The sequence below is a fragment of the Mustela nigripes genome, chromosome 7 (assembly GCF_022355385.1).
Source record: "Mustela nigripes isolate SB6536 chromosome 7, MUSNIG.SB6536, whole genome shotgun sequence".
NCBI lineage: Eukaryota > Metazoa > Chordata > Mammalia > Carnivora > Mustelidae > Mustela > Mustela nigripes.
Genome location: NC_081563.1, coordinates 99,285,107 through 99,310,644, shown reverse-complemented (window position 1 = coordinate 99,310,644; position 25,538 = coordinate 99,285,107). Strand labels below are relative to the sequence as shown.

At 41.5% G+C, this 25,538-nt stretch overlaps 1 non-coding gene across 1 annotated transcript; it reads left to right on the top strand.

Moving 5' to 3' along the window:
- The first annotated feature begins 7,279 nt into the window (after window positions 1-7,279).
- Window positions 7,280-7,420, top strand: LOC132022859 (U4 spliceosomal RNA). The gene has a single exon (XR_009405757.1). It is a non-coding gene; the product is annotated as a U4 spliceosomal RNA (small nuclear RNA).
- Window positions 7,421-25,538: the final 18,118 nt, after the last annotated feature.

Sequence of the window (25,538 nt, the reverse complement as noted above, 5' to 3'; positions counted from 1 at the left end):
TACACTATGGAACTTAAGTTGAATTTAGGGGCAATGTAGTTGAGCCAGTAAACAAAAATGAGTTCTCTGGTCTTCAAACAAATACATAATAGACTCAGAGACAGAAATTACAGATATCAAATCCAAACCCAGAACCATTTTCATTTTCTAAGCCATAAAATACAAAGGTAAATTTAGAATCTTCTAAAATACTAAACATTAAATGCAAAGATAATTTGAAAAAGTGTGCTTTGGATCCTGAGTGTGAAACCTGAACAGCAAAGTAACAGTAAAGATAATCACAAAGTCATGCATAGAAATTTTGCTACAAAGCTATAGCAGGTAGCTATGAATGCCAGGTTTTACAGCAGAAATGAATGAAGAAATCACAGAAGGTTCAATTTAATAGAAACGATCACCCTAAATCATAGTCATTTCATATCCGAAGATGAAAAAAAGATTGTTTCGATTGCGTACAACTATACCTGTGGTTACAAATAGTTCAGAATTTATGGACTCGGCATCTGTGACAGCATTTCAACTACTCAGAGTGTGAAACCGTATTTGGTTGAAGGGATGGGGAAAAGTTCCGTGGATGAGCTAGCTTTGAAGATGGGCCTCGCAGAAGGGATGGAATTTGAACTCCAAGATGGGTGAGGAGCTGACTTCCAAGCTGGAAAAAAATACACTGAACAAATGTTCAGCATTGGGAAAGTAGGGGAATAGTGAGAAAGCCTCTTTACCTAAAACAGAGTGTGAGAGATTTTAAGATAGTTACAAATGCTTTCCCTCCTACACTTACACATTGCGATGTCACAATGCAGCAACTCCCCAAGCAGGGATGGAGTCTGTTTCACCACCTTTCTAATATGGCTGCCCTGGTATCTTGCTCACAGAATGCTGCAGAATTAACTGTGTTACTTCAAACCTAGGTTTCAAAAGGCCTTGCATCCTTGCAGTCTCACTCCAGGGACGGTGCTGCTGTCGTGTGAGGAAGCCCAAGCCAGCCTGCTGGATGATGTGGTGACCTAGTCAAATCCAGTGTCACAGCCAATAGCCAGCCAACCCCCAGACATGGGAGTGGGGTCACAAGGCCCCAGCCCACCCCTGCCAACTCATTAGTGGATCATAGATGGATGAGTGAGGGCAACCCAGAGTCACAGAGCCCATCCAGACCACTTGTTGTTGACTGAGGGGATCAGAATATTCCACCCCCAAATATGCCACTTTAACATAAGAATTATTTTAAGCTGAAGGCTTAAGCAAACTCAGAAAGAGCTCTTTTCCCTCCCCCATCTGCTTAGAAGCCAGAAATAAAATCCCCTTTGTGAAGGTGCTTCTTCTCTCCTCTCCCTCACCAAAAAAAGAACAGTCCCTATTACTGGAAAGAGACTAAAAAAAACCCTTCATCTTCCATTAGTTTCCCTCATATATTTACCCTTTCATAATACACTGCCTGGAAGCCCAGGCCTTTTTCCTTTGTCTAGTCTCCTCTGCAATTTATCACTCTTTGTTAAAATGGTATAAAGTGCCTAGGTCTGAGCACTTTGGGGAATTTCCATTTCCTTTCTGTGATGCCCTCCATGTGCAGACAAAATAAGCCCTTTCTCCTGTTAACCTCTCTTCTGCCAGGTTAATTCACACACCCCAGGTTGTAACTTGAGAGTAAAGAAAAAGTTTTTTCCTCCCTGACAAATCTCATGAGCAAAATCCCAATTTGTTGCTTAAGCCATTTGGTTTAGGGTATGTGTGTCTTATAACCCACATTCAGACACATCCTATCTTATATAATGAGAAATGTTTTCAATGGATATGGGGATTCGTGAGACCTTTACTCATATAGAAATATGGGTGACAGGGCGCCTGGGTGGCTCAGTCATTAAGCATCTGCCTTCCGCTGGAGTCAGGATTCCAGGGTCCTAGGATTGAGTCCCACATAGGGCTCCCTGCTCAGCAGAAAGCCTGCTTCTACCTCTCCTACTCCCCTTGCTTGTGTTCCCTCTCTCTCTCTCTGTCAAATAAATAAATAACTCTTAAAAAAGAGAAATATGAGTGATATAAAAAAAAAACAGCTGTGACCCAGGACCCTCATCAAGGGCTTTGGTTGTATAATCTGGAGCTAGAAGAGTCTTCATGGCCATTTCTTATGTTTACACATGAGACAGGTGGGCAGGTTCAGAGCAGCAATGAGACTATGGCGATCACTTTCACCACCCACCCATCTCGGTGGATCTTAAATCAATGAAGCAGATTCATGGAAGAAGACGTGTTCTCTGAACACATCCGTTGCATTTCCACTGACACCCCTTTGATTCAGCTGTGCATCCAGCAGGAATGCCATCTCCTCTCCTTCTCTCCTACCCTCAGTTCATTCTTTGGGTTCTACCATCTGTAGTCTTCCCCTAGCTTATGAACTCACAGTGATCATTCCCTGTACCAAATGCTTCGCACCAGAGTTGGCGGCACTCATCTGCTACTTGCTGGAGAACTTTAATTTTAATTTTTTTTTTTTTTTTACAATTTTATGTATTTATTTGAGAGAGAGTAAGCAAGAGAGTGCTTGCATGCATGCATGAGCAGGGGGTAGGTGGGGGAAATGAAGAGGAAGAAGCAGACTCCCCACTGAGCAGGGAGCCTGACATGGGGCTAGATCCCAGGACCACAGGATCATAACCTCAGCTGCCAAAGGCAGATGCTTAATCCACTGAGCCACCTAGGACCCCCTCACCAGAGAATTTTAAGCCTTGGTTTTCTGTGTCTCACTTCCCATCAGATTATAAATCCTTCAAGGATAAAGAACAGGTCTTAGAGTTCTCTGTACTTCAGTGTTGCCAAATCGGTAAACGTCGAAGTTGATATTTAGCAAAAGCAATAAACTCATTACATTATTCTGTTTCTGTAGATAACCAATATATAAATAGGAATTTCTATGTGATGATTCTTTGGCTCATTTTGTCCTTTTTTGTTCCTCTAACCAGGTCATAACATAAAGGTTATGCCATTTGTTACTGTCAAGCTTAATTAAACCCATTATAGTTTGTTAACCCCTGTTCTTGCTTTGTAATTAACATTGATTAACACAAACAAGTACAAAATAGGCCATCAGCACTTTCCAGAAGTGCTGATTACAATTATATTGATAATTCAATACAGTAGAGAAGATGATGGGATAGTAATTTGCACTCTCTTTACATAAGGAGACAAACGCTACCAGGCAAAACTAAGCCTGGAAATGAAATACTTTGTTCATCGGATTCACCTGATCGAACCTTCACACTGTTAACCCACACTGACTGCTTAAACCGTGGTAGGATGACTGAAGGCACAGCTCCAAGCAGCTTGCTTTGTTGCACCTCTGAACCAGAAAACGGAAGCCCTTCAAGGCTGACAGATTGTACAGGATTCAGCCACAGCAAAGCAGCACCCCACCCCCAGGCTTATGACAGACAATTATGGGACCAGTATCACATTTCATAGTTCTGGGATACATCCAGGGTTTGATGGTAGCAGGTCATAGATGCACAACAGTGAGCCCACAGCAGCATTGGATCCAAAATCTCTCAGTGACCAATATCCTGAGCATGAACTCTCTATCCCTACTCAAAATACAAAACCAAAACCTGCTAAACTCCTATCCCGGTATATTCAAGAACGTATTGAAATTTCCTTTCTCCCTGACCTCAGAGGTGGAGGATGACTGTTCTTGCTATCCATGTTAAGACAAGCCCGCCATGCTCTGGTGTGACTGATCCATTACCAGTGGGGGCAGGCGCACATTTGAACTTTTCCGTATTTCTGGGAATAAAGTCAGGATGCTTGGGAGCTGCAGCCGTTTTTGTTCTGTATAAGAAAAACTAAGTGGAACTCTGCCCCACTGCACTCCAGGGAAGAATTAACAGAATTCATATCATACAGATCAATTGGCCCTGTGCAAATGATGTGATAATGAGGCCATGGAGTTTTTATGGTTCTCTGTTACCACCCCAGAAAGTATGTTCCAGAAACCGGTCAAACCCTCAAAAAGGAATATTAGTACAAAGTGGGGTGTTTCATACTCATTGCTGAAAGATTAATGTTCATGAAGATCCCTGAGGCACTAAGCCTTCTGTGACTCATTGAGGAAAAATCTGCCAGATGGCAAAGTATGGAGAAATTTGCCGACGGTCATATAGCTTCTAACCCAAATGTCTGTGTCCTCAGAGCTCGGCCTTCTCTTTGCACTCTCCAACTAAGCATTCCTTGTAAGAATCGCTAGAAATGGAAACTCAGCCATCAGAAGTAGACTTGAGTAAAGAAACAGAAGAAAAACAATCAAAACACAAACACACACTGATATAGTCAGCCTTGGGGCGCCTGGGTGGGTTAAAGCCTCTGCCTTTGGCTCAAGTCATGATCCCAGAGTCCTGGGATCAAGCCCTGCATGGGGCTCTCTGCTCAGCGGGGAGTCTGCTTCCTCCTCTCTCTCTCTGCCTGCCTCTCTGCCTGCTTGTGATCTCTGTCAAATAAATAAATAAAATCTTAAAAAAAAAATAACTTTAAGCCAGACTGTGACATTGTCACATTTGTTTTGGGGGTCCACAACCTTCTTTCTTGCTATTCTCAAACATCATAGTCAGGGTCTTATATCAATCCCAAAGGGCTGTAGAGAGTCACTCAACCCTCTCTGTTCCAGCATCCCATCTTTCTATCTCATAAATATTAGGTGTGGCAGGCTATTTTTGTTTCTTCATTTATTTTTCAAATAAGATGTAAAATGCCTTCACTGGTGTCCATCAAGCATACAGATCTTAAGTGTACAGTTCAATGAATTGTTTTATATATTTATACCCATGTAAACACCATGCAGATGAGATTCAGAACATTTACACCATCCCAGAAATCTCCCTCAAGCTACAGGGGTTTTATTTTATTTTATCTTTTTAATCTTTTTTTTTTTTTTTTTTAGATTTTATTTATTTATTTGACAGAGAGAGAGAGAGATCACAAGCAGGCAGGCAAAGAAGAGTGGGGGAAGCAGGATCTCCACCGAACAGAGAGCCCGATGCAGGGCTTGATCCCAGAACCCTGGGATCAGGCCCTGAGCTGAAGGCAGATGCTTAAACCACTGAGCCATCTGGGCACCCCGGCAGGCTTTTTATTTTAAAGTCGGGTTTATTGAGGTATCATTTTCATATGGTATTATTCCCCATGTTTAAAAGGCAGTTCTGTGAGTTTTGACAGGGCATACAGACGTGTGGCTACCAATACAATCAAAATATAAAACTATACCATGACCCATCCTCCCAAATTCCCCTGTGCCCCTCTGTAGTGAAACCTTCTCTCCATCTCCATGCCCTGGCAACCATTAATCCGTCCTCTGTCCTTATACTTTGTCTTTTCTAGAATGTCATATAATGGAATCATCCAGTATATGGTCTTTCAAGTCTGACTCCTTTCACTTAGCAAATACACTTGAGATTCACCCATGTGGTTGTGTGTGTCAATAGTTCCTTCCTTTCTACTCCTGAGCAGTACTTAATTACACCACATTCTATATGCCCATTTATCAGTTAAAGGACCTTTGGGTTGTTCCCAGGTTTTAACAATTATGAATGAACCACTATAAACATCCACATACAAGGTTTTGTGTGAATTTAAGTTTTCATTTCTTTGGGATAGAAACCCAGGAAATGGGTCTCTTGCTCTATGCTAAACTCGTTAAATTTCAATTTTTCAAAGAAAACCAAACCATTCTCCAGTGTACTTCGGTCATCTTGCCTTCCCACCAGCAGTGTATGAGACTTTTAGAGGCTCTCTGCTCTCACCAGAACTTGGCAATTCCATCCAGTTGCTTTCTTTTCTTTCAAGCCATTTCACCAGGTGCCTGGCACAGATTTTCCAAGCGGAGCAGACACGTTCATAGAATTCACTGCAGTCTTCAGAAAAGAGTTAAAATCAGTTGCCAAAGTCTCACTATATGCATGAGAGCTACTTGGCTGCATGCCAATTAGGCAGTTTATATTCACAATCCTGACCAGAGTTACTTTGACCCGTTCCGTCCAATTTTGCTTAGTTGTCTATATCCCAAGCAACATCCATGCCAATTTCCTTGTGCCCTCGTTAAAACCAAGAGTCCCGTGTCTTCCCTTCGGTGGGCCTATGGGTTATGTCTAAAGGTTAAAGATCCTCACTTCATTTTGGCATCATTAAAACACTCAACAACCTACCTTTAATCACCTTGTTCAGGTGTGTTTTTGTATCCAGAAAATGCAACATCCCTCTGGCTTCTACTTTCAAGAACGTATCTATCAAGAACACTCTGAGCTAGAGGAAGGGGAGGAAAAAAAAAATGCTTTGCTCCAGTAAACAAATTGTCACACTCGGGGGATTGCAGAAGAACTCAATCACTTTACCGCTCTGCCCTCCATACGTACAGAACCATACACTGCTATTCTCTAAAAGTAACTACAGCTGATTTTTCTGACCTCGGTAGGAAACACACATAGTCAGAACCTAGTCTGCTCAGATTTGTCACACAAATTCTCCCTGGCCTGTTGCTTCTCTCTGGATTTCCCTGCTAATGCCTTATTTATTTGCATCTGTCTGCCCCATCTGCTGGGTCTAATGGTGTGCCGTCAGCAATTAGACCGCGATGCATGTGTCACCTCCCATGCGTTCCTTATATCTCTTCTACCCCCCTGCTCGAGCTACTTCCATTTTTCTGTCTCATCCCCAGAGGAACATAGCCAACAACCTCAGCTGCATCTTTCCATTTTTCTTAAGTTTATTATTTATTTAAATAGATAATACATGCACAAAAGCTGAATTGAAAAGGTACAAAAAGGGTAGAGATAGAAGTCTCTTCCATTCCTTTCCCACTCCCCCCATTTCATTGCTCAGATACAACTAGGGTCATCAGTGTCTTGTGCCCTTCCAGAAAGAGATATACAATACATTGACAAGCATACAATCTAGATATTTATATTCTTTGTAGAAATAACAACACACTGCAACACCTTTTTGCACCCTGTTTTTTTTTCATATAAAATATGTACATTGTAAAGCATTTCATCTCTCTATACTTGGATATACTATTGAGTGCCTTAATACATTTTCTTCTTTCTTTTAAAGAGATGTTTAATATCCAATGTTACCAAAATCCTTTTTAAGATATCTAAAATAATGACTTAGCCTAGCCAAGATAGACATTTATATCTCGAAAAAAAAAAAACGAGCTGAGTTAAGTGGCTCAGGGCTGGTATTGGTAATTACTGTCACAAAGACTGAAGATCTTTTTCCTTGGGTTTGAAAGGGGCTGCTAAGCTTTGTGCAGTGGCAGTATAGTAGCCAATGAGGTTTATCCGAGGCGCGATTATTGTTAATTGAAAGTGGCTGCTGAAGCTCCAGCTTTCACTTCTGCATTCCAGCCTGAAGAAAGTTGATCTGTTCTCCCTCAAGAAGGACACTTCCCAATTCACAGAGTCCATTCATTTATACCCCATTTTCCAAAACCTAGTCACAAAACTACACCTAGCTGGAAAGGAGGATGGGAAATGCAGTCACAATCTAGGGAGCTGTAAGGGCCTGGTTAGCCAGAGGGAGCCATTTGGTTGTAAACTTAGATTGCCCCTGCCCCTGCCAGAGGAACTTGCAAAGCCCAGATACAAGGGCGGGCTAGGCCCGGTGGAGACATCCAATCAGTAGGGCGCGCATATATTTACTATGGCAAACTGAAATTCAACTGGCCACCCGTATTGCCAACCTAGCATGACTGTGCAGTTTTCCCTGCACAGTCAATCTCACTGGCCACCTGTGTATAAGCCAGGCTCAACCACCTCTATAAAAGTTAGTCTGTGAGGCTAGGAAGGGTCGTGTCTCTTGGAAAAGAGAGAGCCCTGACTGGTCAGTTTGATTCTCAATCAATGCTTGGCGCGAAATAAAGCTTTGCTTGACCTTCGCTTTGCATCAGTCTCACGCCTTTGATCACAGACCCATTACTGGGGGGACTCTCACAGAAGCCTGTTGAAGTTTGGGATCTATTAAGACAGAAAGAAGGGAGAGTGGGTATTGGAGTACAACAATACATTTCTGCCCCAGAATTGCTGTCAGTTCTTTCACTCTTTCGCCGATGAACTAGAGAAATCTGTGAACATTCCATTTCATACACTGTGGGAAGATATCTAGAATTTCTAGGTCACAAGATGTGTGCATTTTTATTTTCCTGAGTATTTCCAATTGCCATCACAGATAAGGGAACAATGAAGCATACCTGCACTGACATATAAGCATACCTGTTTCCCCACACCCCCAACAGTCCTGAGTGTGCTTACATTTTCTTTTTTTTTTTTTTTTTTACATTTTACCATTCTGATAGCTAAAATACAACATCCCAAGAGGTCTTCATTGGACTTAAGAGGACTTTCTCTCATTTTTAGTGTCATTCAGTAGTTTTTCAAACTATTTGCATTTCCTTGTCTCTGAGCTAATTCCATCATTTGTCCAGTAAATTGCATGATTTCTTCATTACCCTGTAGACATTCTTTATAAATTGGGGAAATTAGCATTTTCAGTACTATTTATTTATTTATTTATTTATTTATTTTTAAGATTTTATTTATTTATTTAACAGAGAGAGATCACAAGTAGGCAGAGAGGCAGGCAGAGAGAGAGAGGAGGAGGAAGCAGACTCCCTGCTGAGCAGAGAGCCCGATGCGGGACTCGATCCCAGGACCCTGAGATCATGACCTGAGCCGAAGGCAGCGGCTTAACCCACTGAGCCACCCAGGCGCCCCTCAGTACTATTTATTTAAACACTTTTTTTTTTTTTTTTTTTTACCATTTTGGGTTGCTTTGTTGTGTTTTTGTTCCCATGCCTTTTTTCTTTTTTTTAATTTTAAAGAGAAGTAAGAATTTATTTCCTTGTTTCACAAACAAAAATGGGCTGAGCAGATTGCTTTCTGGTGAGTTGTCAAACGGACAAGTCCCATATCCTCATTGGACTCCTCTGACTTGGCCTTTGCTTTAACCTTGGCCAAAGCTGTGCAGCAGTGGGAGCAGAAGCAGCCACAAATGTAGGTGCATCAGCCAGCAAGACCTTGGCTGAAAGTATAAACCATCTCCACAGGCAGAGCTAGGACCCACTTGGCCCACTGAAGACAATGGGTATTGATGGAACATCCCCAGACATAGGCTGGCAACACAGCAAACACATTCCCAAAAGCAAGGACACAGTTTCCTCTTGATATCAAGCACTTCCAGGTTATAGATAATGGAGGACCAGCCCAAGGGATCAGAGGGACATGTTCAGAACCCTCAGTGGTGTGGCTTCCCAAATCTCCCCACTTGTCTCCTATCATAATCAGCTGCATGTCGTTCAGGATTTCAATGGTGAATTTTTTTTCTTAAAGATTTTATTTACTTACGCAAGAGAGAGAGAGCATGAGAGCACAGAGGGAGAGGGAGAAGCAGACTCCCCACTGAGCCAAGAGCCCCACGCAGGACTCGATCCCAGGATCCTGAGATCATGGCCTGAGCTGAAGGCAGCCTCTTCACCCACTGAGCCACCCACATGTCCTGTCAATGGTGATTTTTTAATGTGGTTGCATATATTCCTTTTAAAAATTGCTTCCAGATATGGTGACTTTCTTCAAAGGCACTTGCTATTGCCAAAATTATAAAAATAGATTTTTTTCATAGTTTTCATAGTAATAATAATCAAAAAGAGGCTCCAACTTGATTTATTACAACATGGCTTCTGGTTACCCTGGCCCCCGTGACCTACTCATCTTCCTCCCCCACCCCACCCCTGCTGCTCTAAGAGCCTGGCTGCATTTAAAGGGAAGTAGTGCTTCCTTCTCCCTTAAAATCAGTACCTCTTAATTCCACTTCCTACCGGACATATCCTGTACTGTCATTGTCTTACTCATTTGGTTTCAGACTTACAGACTGCACTTGTATCCCATTTGCCTCTGAAGAGAGCTACACACTGAGAGAGTCAAGCACTCAGACTCCCCTGCTCACCGCCTAGATGGAAAACCATATAATTCCCAACCGCAGGGACTTGTCACAGAAACTCAGGCTTTGGAAGCTGTTAAGGGCTGACTTGTGACCTCTCCAAATTCATATGGTGAAGTCCTCACTCCCAGTACCTCTGAATGTGACTGTATTTGGGACAGGGCCTTAAAAGAGATAATTACATTAAAATGAGGTCATTAAGGTAGGCCTCAATCCAAGGACTAATGTGCTTGCAAGACAAGAAAATTAGAAACCAGATGCACACAGAGGGAAGACCTATGGGGACAAAAGTAGAAGACTGCCATTCACAAGCCGAGGAGAGCGGCCTCAGGAGAAACCCACCCTGCCAGCTCTTGGATCTCGGACTTTAAGCCTTTAGAACTGTGAGAAAACACATGTCTGTTGTTTCAGACCCTCCGCCTGAGATACTTTGTCATGGGGGGCCCAGCCAACAGATAGAGAGTTGCGCAGCATAGGCTGAATCAGTAGGGGTCTCTGGTGCAAGTCTTAGAAGTTTATTTATTTATTTTTAAAGATTTTATTTATTTATTTGACAGAGAGAGATCACAAGTAGGCAGAGAGGCAGGCAGAGAGAGAGAGAGGAGGAAGCAGGCTCCCTGCTGAGCAGAGAGCCCGATGTGGGACTCGATCCCAGGACCCTGAGATCATGACCTGAGCGGAAGGCAGCGGCTTAACCAACTGAGCCACCCAGGCGCCCCAAATCTTAGAAGTTTAGACAGATCTACTGTCCGGTCAAGTTCCTAAGGCTCTGACAGAAATGTGCAAACAGCAGTGGGAGTGTTCACAGGAGCCACACCTGCACGGAGGGGGGAGAGGAAGCAGGAAGAAGGAGAAGTTGAACTGTGATGTAATTGCAAGAGAGGCCTCAGTGGGTTCTAAGGGGAGCTCTGGCCCCAGGAAGGCCTTTGGGCTTGTCCAGATTGAGGCAAGGGCATTGGCTTTTGTACCCCAGCAGGCTGTACCCTGGAAGAGGGTGTCAGCTTCGGTGAGGAAGCTCTGTGTGCTTGAGGGCTAGTGCCAAGAGGGCCTCAGCTGTGAGACATCAATGCCCAGCACAGTGGCAGAAGAAGGAGTGTTTGGGACTAGAGAGGGCATCTGGTGGCACCCTCCCATGTCCAATATGCCGACCTACACAGAACAGGATTTGTTAGGGTACAGGGAAGTTCATAGCATGGAGGCACAGCCTGAAGGAGCAACTGTCAGAAAGGACATGGCCCAGTGGCCATTAGGATTTGCAGTGTAGAAACAAATGGGACAGACTCTCTAGGCAATGACCATGGCGATGAATCAGCCCAGCCATCCTTAAGGCATTCCCTTTGGGATTCAGATTCAGAGAAGACAAAGTCCACTTAACCTGATTTTGATCACCAGCTTGCCCTTTGACTGACACTGGAAGACTGGGAAGCATGGGAGAAGCCTGATTACCCTAAGACCAACTGTGATGTCATCACCAGAAGAAGGGGACAGACACTGGGCAGATGAAAAACCACATGGCCATTGGGCCTTGCACCATCTGAGTTGGAATCTCAGTTTGGGGTGTTTGGGGGAAAAGAGTTTGAACTCATAAAATTTTAAAGTTCTTCATCTGTAAAATAGAAATATTATCTATCTTGTAAGATTTTTCAGTCTTAAATTATATTTATACCAATGACTATATCTACCTGTTTGTATATATATCTGTGTCTACATAAAAGAATTATGTACATACATATATGCACCACTTATATATGATGCTTTTATAATGACCATCTCCATTTGAGTGTCTATAGTTCCTAGGACCTCATCAAGTCTTTCCTATCATTGCATCTGTTCATGTCTTCCTTCCTCACCTCTTCCTCGAGAGCAAGAGAAGCATTGAATGTCCTAGTCCCCAAACTCCAGATCTGGAAACCGCCTTAGAAATGTTACCTCCAAAGAACCATGGCGTTGCAAAGTTTTACAGCTTGATATTCCTCATACTGGGTGTGCATGGTTTTGTATTTAAAACTTAAATTAAAAGGTCAGGAGTGGAGGGACACCTGGCTGGCTCATGAGGGGAAGCATGTGACGTTTGATCTTGGGGTCATGAGTTTGAGTCCCACACTGGGTGTGGAGATTACTTAAATTTAAAAACAATTTCTAAACAATTTCTAATTTAATAATATAACATAATAATATAATATAATATAATTTTAAAACAATTTTTAAATAAAAAAATCAGGAGTGGAACGAGAAAATCAAAAGGAGAGTTGGTCTTCTATAGTACCTGCTCTCTGGGGCACACACAAAGCCTTCTCGGGGGTTCCCAACAGCAGGAGATGAGAGCAGGACATTGTAGTCTGCCTGGCAAAGGTCAGGTACTAGTGAAGTTCCAGAGTGGAGCAGGCAGTCCCTGATTCTTCCTTTGCTGAATACAGAGGACAGCATTTATCATGGGACCAGGCCGACGGGAATGCAGAAAATAGCGTGAAGAGAGCGTGGGGAGAGGGGGGAGGGGCTGGCATTTTCTCCCATGCCGCTATTTTCCAGAGCAGATCTAATTCCAGCAACAACGTTTCAACTTCACTCCCACCAAGAAGGATGGCTCCTGTGGATGCCTCTCAGCTTGCAAATGTTGCCTCTCCGAGGTCACACAAGTAGCTAATATATCCATTTCCCTGAAATAAATGCCATCATGGAGGTCTTCTTGTCACTGTCAGGGGTTATGAGCAGTGTTGATGGAGTGGGGTAATGACATCGCAGGGTGATTGAAGGGTTTGGATGTGATTTCCTATTTGGTTCAGACAAAATAAAACCATTATCTGTGCTTCATCTTTTTTAAAGACATTGTTTCCCAGGCTCTCTGGCGCTGGAAGTCTGTTGCTGCACCCAGGCCCAATATTAGCCTGTCACAATTATAGATCAGTTCATCACCATGGTAAGCCTCCAGTCTCCTTGAACTCTAACCAAGGGAAATGACTTTCTGGGGTCCACCTTATCCCTGGGTATTTTGCATTTTGAAAAAGATGACGCAACGGTCCTCCACTCAGTGTAGAGAGCTGTCGGGTAACACGTGGCCGGGCACACTGGGGAATCTGCAGGTTGCCAGCTAGGAGAGACAGAGACTTCCCTTAGCTCACCGGTATGCAGGAAGAAGACCCTCAGACACGTGGACATGGTGAGGGGGCAGGTTGTTGCTTAAACAGGTTAAGGATGGACGTAGGGGTCCCTGGTGCATCTCTTACCTGTCACTAAGGCATGCCCAGCTCAGGGGGCTCCTGCGGTCAGGCCACAGTGAGGCTATCAGAATGGTTCTCAGTACTCCCCCCCTCTCACTTTTGCTGCTGGCCAACCTAGGAAGCCACACCATTAATGTCCTGGTCCCCAACCCTACTTCACTCAACAATAGCCTGTCACCACATCTACTAAGTCCCAGGTGTCGGATTATTGGCTCTACTCTGCAAAGAGTTTTCCATCCCAGGGGCCTTCCAAGCAGTAGGCTTCCACCCAGCCTGGCATACCTCCATGCAAGGAGTGAAAGGTTCTGTGAGCCGTTACTTCTCCCAGGATCTTTAATTCACCTCCAGGTGGATGCAACACTTATGGCCAGACATCTACCAGTCCTTGGGTATTTTTTTTTTAATTGTGGTAAAATATATATTACCATTTTATATATTACCAATATAATTTACCATTTTAAGACACACAATTCTGTGGTATTAAGCTCATTCACATTTTTGTACAAGCATCACCAGCATCCATCTCCAGAACTTTTCCATCTTCCCCACCTGAAACTCTGTATCCATTAGCTAACTATAACTCCCCATTCCTCCCTTCCCCCAACCCCTGGCAACTGCCATTGGACTTCCTGGCTCTATAAATTTGGCAACTGGGTTGCCTCATCTAAGTGGCATCAGACAGCATTTGTCCTTTCGTGACTGGATGATTTCACTTAGCATAATGTCTTCAAAGTTCATCCATGTTGTCGTATGTATCAGAATTTCCTTTTTAAGACTGAATAATATTCTACTGCATGTACATAACACATTTTGTTGGTCTTTCATCTGTTGGTTGGTCACTTTTAGGCTGTTGTGGGTAACATGGTTTTGAATGTGGGTGTATAAATATCTATTCAATTTCCAGGTCTTAATTCTTTTGGTATTTTGGTATATATTCCAAAGCAGGACTGCTAGGTCATATGGCATTCTATGTTTAATTTTTTGAAGAACAACCGTATTGTTTTCCACAAAGCTTGCACAATTCACAGTGCCCAAGGTTTGCAATTTCTCTACATACTCCCCAACCTTGTTCTTTTCTGTTTTTTTTTTTATAATTGTCACCGTAATAGGTGTCCTGTTGATGTTTTTTAAATGTAATGACCACTGTTCATTTAGAAAGTTGCTTCAAAATAAAGAGAAAAGAAGGAATATGAAATGAAAACCAGTGAGAAGAAGTCATTGAGTACTGAACCAAAAAATCAGTAATTTAAAAAGGGTCGTAGTGTGTGTGTGTGTGTGTGTGTGTGTGTGTGTGTGTGAGAGAGAGAGAGAGAGAAAGAGAGATTGCTGGTGACTGGACCTCTTTAGGATCTGAAAAGATGGACACTCCAATTGCTCATGTGCCTAAATCTTTTCGCATATAGTCTTAAGTTACAAAAAGCGTAAACCATTGTCATCCTTTTAGTCTATTAGCGCCACAAAACTAAAACATGTTTATTTATAATAATATCAATAAAAAATGGGTAAATAGATGGATGCCTGGGTGGCTTAGTTGGTTAAACATCTACCTCTGGCTGAGATCATGATCTCAGGGCCCTGGGATTGAGCCCCATGCTCAGTGGGGAGTCTGCTTCTCCCTCTCCCTCTGTTCCTTCACCCTGCTCATGCTCTCTCTCTTTCTCTGTCTCAAATAAATAAATAAAATCTTTTAAAAATAGGTAAGTAGATGACCACCTAGGAGACAATGTTTGCAATACTTAAAACTGATAAGGGATTAGTGTTTAAAACATATAAATAACTCCTGTAAATTAATAGGGAGAATCTAGAGGTCAAATGGAAGAAATCAAATGGGGTAAAGAAGAGAGATAAGCAGTTTGCAGGCAGAAAATGAAAGGATGAAAAGAAGTACATGAAACAATCCTCAGCTTCACTAGGAATCAGAAATAACAATTAAAACATGGAATCTACCTTGCACTCCTTAGAATGGCAAAATGTAAAATGGTAAATAAAAAAAGAAGGAAGGAAGGGGAAAGAGAAAGAAAGAGAGAGAGAAAAGAGACAAGTGTTTGTGAGTAAACCAAGAACTTATACACACAATGTTGGAAATGTCAACTCAGACAGCCATTCTGGAAAATAAACTGATGTTGTTTCACTCCATTAACTATATTGAAGCCAAAGGATGCAGAAATCCCTTCCTTGAATATCTCAGAGAAATTCCTGAACAGGCATGTAAGAAAATATGAATGAAGATCTTCATCACAGCATGGTGTGTGGTACAGGGGGTGGGGAGAGGCAGTTTGGTGCCCGCAATGGGGCAAGATCAACAAAACTAGTAGACACGCCAGGGAATACAAAGAAGCAGTCAGAAGCAGCAGGTTGAAGGTACATTCAGTGGCAAGGAACCATGGTAAGAGAAAATGTTAAGGGAAAAAAAATCAGGAAACAGATTGAGGGAGACAACAAGCGACCTTTAATACCATTCGTGTACCCTAAAACCTCACATTACCACAAAACAATGCTAAGAGTTTCTAAAGAATGCAGGCATATCAGGGATGTACATTAGCCCATGAGAATGGGTGCCTAGGAGGGGGGAGGAAAATGGTGATGAGAATTAGGAATAAAGAGGAAAAGAACAAGATAAAACAAGAGAGGGGACTTTCAGCAGACTGCTGATGATAGCATGCTAAAGAAGATCAGGAGAAATGAACATGGTAAGCTTAGGTTTCCTTACCTGGGGAAAACATAAAATAAAACAAAGGAAAAAAAAAAAGCAAAGGAAGACCCAGTGATTAACATCTAAGTTGATAGTTGGCCTTACATTATGATATCTATATCTATATTCCTATATCCCTCTATCCAGAACATTCCAGCGTAGAGTGAGAGCAGTTCTACATAATAAACACAAGGGCTTTCTTCATACTTAATAGTGAAGGATCAAATGCTTTCCCCCTAAGACCAGGAACAAGACGAGTCTGCTGTCATTACTTTTATTCAATATTATACTGGACCTTCTAGTTGGGACAATTCGGGAAAAAAGAGAGGAGAGAAAAGGAGAAAAAAAGAAGAAAAAAAACACAAGGCAGTCAGACTGGAAAAGAATTATTGAACTCTCTCTACTTGCAGAGAATATGATCTTATATACAGAAAATCAGGTTTAGAAAGATTGCAGGATACAACATTAATGAAAAAAATCAATTATATTTCTATACACTGGTAGGGAAGAATCCAAAAATGAATTTAAGAAATTTACATTAGCGTCAAAAAGAATAAAATACTCAGGAATAAATGTATAGAGAGACAAAACAATAAGATGATAGTACTCTCCAAATTAACCTACAAATTCAGCACAGTCTCTACCAAACCCTAGCTGGCCTTCTTGCAGATGCAGCCAAAGTGATGCAAGAGTTCATATGAAAATTCAAAGGACCCAGAATAACAAAACAGTCTTGAAAAAGAAAGGCAAAAGAAAAGACTCATACTTTCCAATTTAAAAACTTACTACAAAGCTACAATAATTAAGTCAAGGTGGTACCAGATAATGATGGACATTTAATCAACAGAATGGGAGAATCCAGAAATAAGCCTTTATATTTATAGTCAATTGAGTTTTGACAAGGATGCCAAGACAATTTAGTTGGAGAAAGAACAGCCTTTGCAACAAATGGTGCTGGGACAGCTGGATATCAACATTTGAAAGAATGAAGTTGGACTCCTTCCTCACACCATGTGCAAGAATTAACTCAAAATGAATCTCTGACCTAAATGTTAGAGCTGAAAACGATAAGATCCTTAGAAGAACACATCAGAAGAAAACTCATGACCTTGAGTTAAGCAGTACCTTTTTAGATATGATACCAAAAATGCCAGTGCCAAAGTATAAAATGATTAAACTGGGTTTTATCAAAATAAAAAATGTTTGCATTTCAAAGGAGACCAACAAGAAAATGAAAAGACAATCCACTCAAGGGGAGAAAATCTTTTCAATTATTTGTGCGTCATATGTCTGTTAAGGGACTTAGACAAGAAATTTAACAATAAAAGACAACTTAATATAAAAAATGGGCAAAGGTCTGAGTAGTCATTTCCTTAACAAAGATATACAAATGTCCAAGAAGTACATGAGTAGATAATTCAGCATTATTCGTCATTAAAGTAATGCAAATCAAAAGCACAAAATGAGATACTACTTCACACCCACTGGGATGAATTATAATAAAAAAGACTGACAGGGCGCCTGGGTGGCTCAGTTGGTTGAGCAACTGCCTTCAGCTCAGGTCACGGTCCTGGAGTACGGGGATCGAGTCCCACATCAGGCTCCCAGCTCCATGGGGAGTCTGCTTCTCCCTCTGACCTTCTCGCCTCGTCATGTTCTCTCTCACTGTCTCTCTCTCAAATAAATAAATAAAATCTTTAAAAAAAAAAAAAAGACTGACAAAAACAAATGTTGGCAAAGCTGTGGAAAACATGGAACCCTTTGGTGGTGAGAATTTTACATTTAAAATTTAAATATCTAAGACTAGACACTCTAGAAAACCATTTGGCAGTTTTCTATGTTACACTTAAGAGTTAGCCTATGACCTAGCAATTCCATCCCCATTTACAGATTTAAGAAACATGCAAATATATGTCCATCTAAACATGTCTACAAAGACATTCATGCCAGCATTATTCATAATAGCTCAAAAGTGGAAACAATGCAAATGTCCATAAATGATGAATGCATAAACAAAATGTGGTATATCCATACAATGGAATACTACTCAGCAATAAAAAGAAATAAGGTATTAATAGATCTACGACCTGGATGAACCTGGAATATATTACACTAAGGAAAAGAAGCCAGTCACAAAAGATCATATATGAGCTCCTTTATAAGAAATGTATTGAATAGCCAAATCTATAGACACAGAAAGTAGACTAGCAATCGCCAGGGGCTTAAGGAAGGGGACAACGGGTAGTGACTTCTAATGGGTACAAAGTTTTTTGGGGGGTGGTGGTGAGAACATTTTAAAATTAGATGGTGGTGAAAGCTGCACAACTCTGCGAGTATACCAAAAACCATTAGGAGCGCCTGGGTGGTTCAGTGGGTTAAGCTCCCTACTCTTGCCTTTGGCTCAGGTCGTGATCTCATGGTTGTGAGATCGAGTCATGCATCGGGCTCCACAGTCCAGCATTGAATCTGCTTGAGATTCTCTTTCTCCGTCTGCCCCTCCATTCATGCTCTTTCTCTCTCTCTAAAATAAATACATCTTTAAAAAAAATAAAGCCATCAAACTGTGCCTGTGAAATAGCTAAGCAGAATTGGTATGTGAATGTCTCAATAGAGTTGGCTTAAGAAAACAAAAGCTTTATTTGTTTTGATTTTGTTTTTAACATCACTATATGTATTTCTATGCTGAAAGGCAGTATTGGAGAAGAAAAGGACTAATTTAGTGCTTTTTTTTTTAAATTTAGTGCTTTTCAAAAAGATTGCCAAATACCTTGCTTTAAATGATCAATCACTTGGGGGTGAAGTAACAAACAAAGTAAATATGGAAATAAGTATTCTTCTCCTTCTGTTGCACAGCATGAACACACTGACTACTATGGGAAGGAAAAAGAGCATTCCAGTCATGTTTGGCTAAAATATATAGTTACATGTACCAGCACCCAAAAAAAGAAAAAAAAAATGTCAGAGCACTGGAACAGGACACTGTGAAAGGCTCTTCAAACTAGCTTTCTAGATTTGATACTAGTACCATTCATCTTGGGGAGAGTGAGGGCATAGTATAACAGAAGTGAAATAAGAAAGGGGACAGTTTTATATGTGATTTTGAGAAAGAGCTGTCCCCTGGTTGAGAATGGACAGCAATAGGAACCCAGCTCCCGTCCACACTCTGAGAACTTAGCTGCAGTACACCTAGAAAGAAGGGATCCGTTATCCTTGGCAGACCTTGGTCATCTTCACCAAGATAGAAGAAGTCTTACTGCCATTTCTTTGTTGTGCCTCACATAGCACATGAAATGGCTCAAGTCCAGATCTTCATCAGTGTCACTCATTGACTTGGGCCGTTTTAACCAGTTACCAAGTATCTATCCAGATCGCTGTATTTATCAGGCTAATGTAGTAACAGTATGATACATTCCATAACCAACACACTATCCTTTTTTTTTTTTAAAGATTTTTTGTTTATTTATTTGGCAGAGATCACAAGTAGGCAGAGAGGCAGGCAGAGAGAGGCCAAAGGCAGAGGCCTAACCCACTGAGCCACCCAGGCACCCCTATATTTTATTTTTTTATTTTTTCCTAACTCCATGGAACTTAGAGTGAGGTCCATCAGTCTATATGTACTAAATAAGTTGGAAAGAAACGGTACAGAATAGACTGAAACAATAGACTACCGAACCCAGAGAAATAAATGATCGAAGACACATCCAAGAGACACACACCAACCATGCTTGCTGGGATGCTGCAGCCCCTAGAATCTTGGCTTACAAGACAAGCACTTGTTTACAGAAGCTCAACATGGCAGGTAGGCAACATTGTTTGTGGAATAAAAAAAAAAAAGTCCCAAACGATTCAACTCAGTATTGTTTATAAAATCAATTGTTAAATTTATCTTTCTGTCTGAGGAATTTCAAATTTTAATGTTTAGCAGCTTGTTATCTGCCTGAGAAGTCTCTGGGCTAATTGCAAATTCTGACAAAACTGAATTTTATTCAGCCTGACTACCTTTGTGCTTTTGTGACCCTTGCAGGCTGCCTGGGTTGAGGATTCAGAAGTATTCTAAAATATCCTCGTAGACACAAATAAAATAAACTAAATGAAAACTGCCCACATTTCTGCAATAATTTTAAAACCGTCAGATAACCGGGGGCGGGGGGAATCCCAGTTTCATTTTATAATCTGAGGTCAGCACACTGTGCATATGAGTGATGCTGAAATACATGGATAATTGTCTGATTAGTTTGATAATTGAAGGGACAGTAAAATCAGATAACTTAAGGCAAAACAAGAGAGAAAGTGTTTTAAATATCTTTTCTGGGAAGCAGCTGAGCTTGAAGGAACTGACTCGGGATGTATGGCAAGGCCAATTCTCTCTACGTATAATATTCTAGAGATTCTGGTCACCCAGAAAGGGTCATGTGCTTCAGCACTGCAGTGATATCTAGGGCTCCCTCCCTGGGTTTCTGCAGTCTTCTCCCTCCCTTGCACCCTGACCCATGATCAGATGTGGGGAGGTGAAGAAAGAGACAATGCATCAGAAACCAAACCATATCTGTCCTGCACCCAAAGCAATCCCAAGAAGACACCAAGAGATGATGAGACATGGGAGCAGGTTGGTCTTAAGGTTTAATTTGGCCAGGGGAGTTGGCTGGTAAATACGCGCGGTTCATCATTTCCAATTGTATTCAAGAATTGCCATTCAGTATTGATTTCATTGATTCTTCACTGAATCCATAAACACTGAGAATTACTGGAGTTACGATCCTAGCTTTCATATTTCCACTTGTCTACTGAGGGGAGACAAGTAAAGAATTTCTACAGCTTGGGGTAGGTGTTAAGGTAACAGGATGTTACAGAAATCAGACACTTCCAGCCCATCCACGAGCTCTATGCCTGTCTACCACAGGGGAGCTCGATTTGGCTGGAGGAAAAAAGAGCATTGAATTCCTACCATATTAAGGAGTAGCAGATGGGATGGATGGTTGGCCAACCTTTTTCACAGTGCCTTAGGTGCACTACAGAAGAAAAACATGCACTAGGCTTCTGATCTGTTCAACGTTTTCCAGGATTTGTTTGGTGACAAGAATATACAATGCGAGGGGAAATTGATCCAATGCATCTCACACCAACCTCCAAAGATTCAACTTTCCATTCTAATAAGTACCATTCACAGAAGTGAAACAAGTTCAGGTTTATTCCCTAAGTCCTACTGCTAATGAACACGGAGATGAATATCTCAGACTCGGTCACTGCAGGAAAGTGGTAAAGCCAACTCGGATGTGTAGTTCTCGAATCCTGGGGGAAGGCCTCGGAGGTTCCGAGGAAAACAGAGGTCAGGAACAGCTAAGTGTGCTTTTGGGGTCCTGGTCTATGCACACCTGGCCAACTCCTTCCACATCCACTTGAGTTAAGTACATATGGGACTATCCAGACCGTGGGAGGGGCTTTTACAGGATGAGCCCTCAGTGAACAGAGATGGTTCTTTATCAAGTATGACTCATTCTATTCTTCTGGGTCTTTTTCTTTTTACTGATATAATTGGCATATAACATTGTATTAGTTTAAAGTGTACAACATAATGATTTGAGATATATATAGGTATATATGTATTTATATGCATATATATCTCAAAATGATTAACATAAATGAGATTAGCTAATATCCATCACCACAAAAAGTTACAAAATTTTTTCCTTGTGATGAGAACTTTTAAGATTTATTGTCTTAGTGGCTTTCAATTATACAATCTGGTAGAGTTTTGTTCACAGTAGTCACTATGTGGTACATCGCATCCACAGGACTTATTTCTCTTACAGCTGGAGACTTGGACCTTTATGACCAAGTTTGCCCATCTTGCCCATCCTCACCCCGCCTTTGCCAACCAGCAATCTGTTCACTGTATCTGTCAAGTTCGGTTTGGTTTTGTTTTCATTTTCGTTTTTGTTTTATATTCCACACACGAGTGAGATCATATGGTATTTTTTAAGGATTTTATTTATTTATTGGACAGAGACACAGCGAAAGAAGGAACACAAGCAGGAGGAGTGGGAGAGGGAGAAGCAGGCTTCCTACTGAGCAGGGAGCCCAATGTGGGGCTCAATCCCAGGACCTTGAGATCATCATCTGAGCCAAAGGCAGATGCTTAGCTGACTGAGCCACCCAGGCACCCTGATTATATGGTATTTGACTTTGTGTGTCTGACTGACTTCACTTAGAATAATGCCCTAAATATCCATTCTATGTTGTTACAAATGGCAGGATTTCCTTCTTTTTTATGGCCGAATAATGTTTCACTGTGTGTGTGTGTATGAATATAATACATACATTATATATGTGTTACATATTTATATATAATGTATATATATCGTTATATACATAAGGTAGATAGATATAAGGTGTGTGTGTGTATGTGTGTGTGTATGCACAACATATATTGTAGGCACGCAATATATATACATCATGTCTTTTTTGTCCATTAATCCATTAGTGGACATTTAGGTTTTCTCAATGTCTTGACTAGTGCAAATATTATTGCAATGAACATGAGAAAGCAGATATCTTTTCAAAATAATGGGTTTGTTTCCTCCAATTTCTTTTCTAAAACACAGCTTTTAAAAACATTTGCTTGGAATTGTACTATAGTTATGCAAGATTTCAAAATTGGGGGAAAGAGATGTGCATGGGACTTCCCTGTGATCTCCATGCAACTTCCTCAGAATCTGTAATTATTTCAAAATAAAAATTCTAACAAAGTCTGTTGATACATTAGGCACAGGTAAAATGAGAACAAAAATAAAACAATAACAAGACTAGAATCTCTCTTCACTTGAAAACACAAGCCCTAGATGCATATCTGTCAGGGATAATGTTTTGCTATAGGTCATGTTTGCTATACAACAAATATCATACAGTCATTTCATTTTCTTACTGAATTCTTTCGTTCACTGAATAGTATGCACCACAGCATTGCCGTGTTAGGCATGGAATGCTGAGTGCAAATAAGATTTGTCCTCATGATTCTTACAGTTTAATAGGGAAGATAGCCATTTAAAAAGAATCTCAGAAGAAATGCATAATTGTCCTTGCGATAAACACTTAGAAGGAAGGGTACATGGTGAGATCATAAATCCTTCATCTGAAATTCTTTTTTTTTTATTAAAAGATTTTATTTATTTATTTGAGAGAGAGACAGTGAGAGAGAACATGAGCGAGGAGAAGGTCAAAGGGAGAAGCAGACTCCCCATGGAGCCGGGAGCCCGATGCGGGACTCGATCCCAGGACTCCAGGATCATGACCTGAGCCGAAGGCAGTTGTCCAACCAACTGAGCCACCCAGGCGCCCCCTTCATCTGAAATTCTTATAAGTACCAAGCAGGATACCATATGTGAAGTACTTTTAAAATCATTAAGCTCTTTGCAAATGTTCATGATCACTAATATTTGGTGCAGACATAGAAATCTTTTTTTTTTTTTTTTTTTTTTAATATTTAGTCCTTTGTGAAGTGTCCCAACCACTAACGGTTTTTAGTAGTTTCGCCTCTTTCTGTGGCTGGACATGCTTTCCCTACCTGACGGCCTGGGAACTTTAGATGCCACCTGCCGCCCACCCAGGCATGTACAAGCAGGCCCCGCCCACACAGCCTGAAACCTAACCTGGCACAGGCCCCCGAAAAACTGGCCCCAGATTCTCAGAGCAGCTGGCTTTCCTCACAGATTACTTCAGGGCAGTCAGAGGCAGCCCTCTTCAGAGGGCCCACTAGCATGGCGTTGGGGAGGATCCAAGTGCTTTTGAGGAATTGCCAAGTTCAATTTTCAAAGACTGGTGCATCTGCTGACGCCAGTGTCTATTCCCAAAGAAGAAATGTGATCCCCTTTCCTGTTACAGAAATCCCTTTGGACCTTCAAGCGTGGCCAGAGCAATTCACATTTCAAGCATGGAAATAACTCTCAGCACCCAAGCTAGGGAGCACAAGGTGAATGGGTAGCTTGTCTTGTCATGTAAGGACTCAGATTTGGGGAAATGAGGAGATGAGGAATGTCCACAGAGAAAGACATGCCTCAAAGGGGATTATGGGAACCACCTCATCCTCAGACAACACCCATGGGATGGAAGAATCTTGGGGTTAAACAAGATGTTTCTGAGACGTTGGGGTGCCTGGGTGGCTCAGTCGGTTAAGTGTCTGCCTTTGGCTCAGGTCATGATCCCAGGATTCTGGGATTGAGCCCCACGTAGGGCTCCCTGTTCAGCAGAGGGTCTGCTTCTCCCTTTACCTTTGCCTGCCACTCTGCCTACTTGTGCTCTCTCTCTCTCTCTCTTTGTCCAATAAATAAATAAAATATTTTTAAAGATAAAAAGATACTTCTGAGATGCAATCAACTCACCTTGTGGGCCACTTCAAACTGCGGGTGGGGGAAGCTGAAGAGGAATCTGAAATTCATGTCATCGATAGTAATGAGAACAAGAGATGATGATGAGTTTGGTCCTACTGAGCTTGAAGGGCCAGACACCATCAGGTTAAGGTATCCTGAAGACAGCTGGCAATTCATGTCTTCCACTTCAACATGGGACTGAGATGAGAGACTGTCCAAATAGAAGAGGCCATTGAAGTGGTAGAACAGTCAAGTTCACTCAGGGAGAGCAAGGGGCCAGTTGGTGAATAGGATTCCAACCCTGTGACTCTCCCAAGCTCTCCTCTTTGAACTGTTACCACATTCTTGCCCCCTAAGAACCCTGCACATCTCTGCCTTCCACAGAATCAATTTCTCTACTCTGTTTGGTGAGGAAAGAGAAAGGCAGGTGGCCAGAGACTAAAGGTGTCATGTGACTGACGCAGGACAAGATACCGAACTCAACATGCCTCAGTCCCTTACCTGGAAATGGGGATCATGGTAGTTCCTGCCTCATAGTATCGTTGGGAATGTTCAAGCTTTTAACACGGTATCTGTTAGTGCTCAGCAGGTAGTTGTTATTGGGGTGCCTAGTTAGAGTTGGTAGAGGGTGTCACTCTTGATCTTGAGGTTGTAAGTTGGATGTAGAGATTACTTAAAAATAAAATCTTAAAAAAAGTAGCTGTTATTAATAGCTAGAAAGATATAAGAGACAATATGCACAAAGAAAAGGTGGTTGTCTATTTTCATACCAATATTACATAAAAGTAGCATTTTGGTTTAGATCTAAACTAGTAGACTAACTAAATTCATGACACTCAAAACTTAAAAATGCATGTTGAACAGTTGTGCATATCCATATATGTATGTAAGCACACAAGTGTGTGAACATACACACAGGCACACACATATGTACACACACATATGCCTCCGGATAAATTACCATACCTGTTCTTCTTCAGAGCACTTGTGATTACAATGTTGCATTTCTCAGTGTGGTTATTTGAAGTCTGTCTTCCCATTGGATCGTAAGCATCACCAGGGCACAGATTTAAGAAGCACCATAGACCCACTGTCTAACACTGACAATTGCATATGATAGGGACTCCATGATGACTTAGTGGATGAACCAGTGGATGGAAGAGTGGTTGGGAATGAGTGGAGAATGGTACCCAAACATCAGCTCCAACAAAAGCCTTCCCTAGACAAATATCATCCCTGCACCAAATAACTTGAGAATAAATGGATTGCTTTACTTATCAAAGTCCCTAATCA